Source organism: Octopus bimaculoides, chromosome 24, assembly GCF_001194135.2.
Source record: "Octopus bimaculoides isolate UCB-OBI-ISO-001 chromosome 24, ASM119413v2, whole genome shotgun sequence".
Classification (NCBI taxonomy): Eukaryota; Metazoa; Mollusca; class Cephalopoda; order Octopoda; family Octopodidae; genus Octopus; species Octopus bimaculoides.
This window is the reverse complement of record NC_069004.1, coordinates 34,564,457-34,565,470: the sequence shown is the minus strand read 5'-3', so window position 1 is coordinate 34,565,470 and position 1,014 is coordinate 34,564,457. Positions and strand designations below refer to the sequence as shown.

The following is a 1,014-nucleotide window of genomic DNA, read 5'->3' as shown; positions in this document are numbered from 1 at the left end:
ATATATATATATATATATATATATATATATATATAGTCGCAGATCGTAAGAAATTTGTTTCTCAACCATGTGCTTCTCAGTTCTGTTCCACTGCGTCACACTTTCGGCTTGTTTCTTCTTCTATGACCACTGGGTGACCAAAGGTCTTGTAAGAAGGAAACTGAAAGAAGTCCGTAGTGTGTGTGTATATGTATATATACTATACTATATATATGACTATACTATACTGATGAGTGAAGATTATATATTACTATAATGATCACGAAATCGGCGATCTATAGTTCAGTCTGTTTTTAAAAGGGTGGCTTTTTTTGAAGGCTGCATTTCCTCGCATTCGTTAAAAATGTGTTTATTACGGTAGTTAACGTGAGGCATTCTTGTATAGTTATGTCCTTATATAGTAGTTACACATACACACACACGACGTGAGTGTGCTGTTGTGCTTGTCCCCGACCACCGCTTGTTTAGGTCCCCGTAATTTAAGGATTCACCGTAAGAGACCAATAGCATACGTACCAGGCTGTAAAAGATTGGTACCAAGATCGATTCGATTCGTTCGACTGAAACCCTTGAAGGTGGTTCCCCGACATATCAGTCCAATGACTGAAACCAGTAACAGACGATGCATATATATGTATATGTCTTTCTTTATTATCTTTTTTGAATTGACTACATATCTATCTATCTATCTATCTATCTATCTATCTATCTATGCATGCATAAACACACATTTATACATACGCATACACATATAAACGTACACACACATATATATATATGCATATACATGCACACACATACACACACACACACATACACATATATATATATATGTATACATATACATATATATATGCATGTAGTTATACGCGCATACACATACAGAAATACATTCGGCTTACACCTGCACGTTACACACGTAACACGCGCACAAACACATTATATATATATATATATATATACATACACACACACACACACACACACACACACACACACACACACACACACACA

At 35.4% G+C, this 1,014-nt stretch overlaps 1 protein-coding gene across 1 annotated transcript in view; it reads left to right on the top strand.

Annotated features, from left to right (window-relative positions):
- The window catches only part of LOC106867589 (stabilin-2), a 712,318-nt gene that overhangs the window by 536,500 nt on the left and 174,804 nt on the right, over positions 1 to 1,014 (top strand). The window lies entirely within an intron of this gene.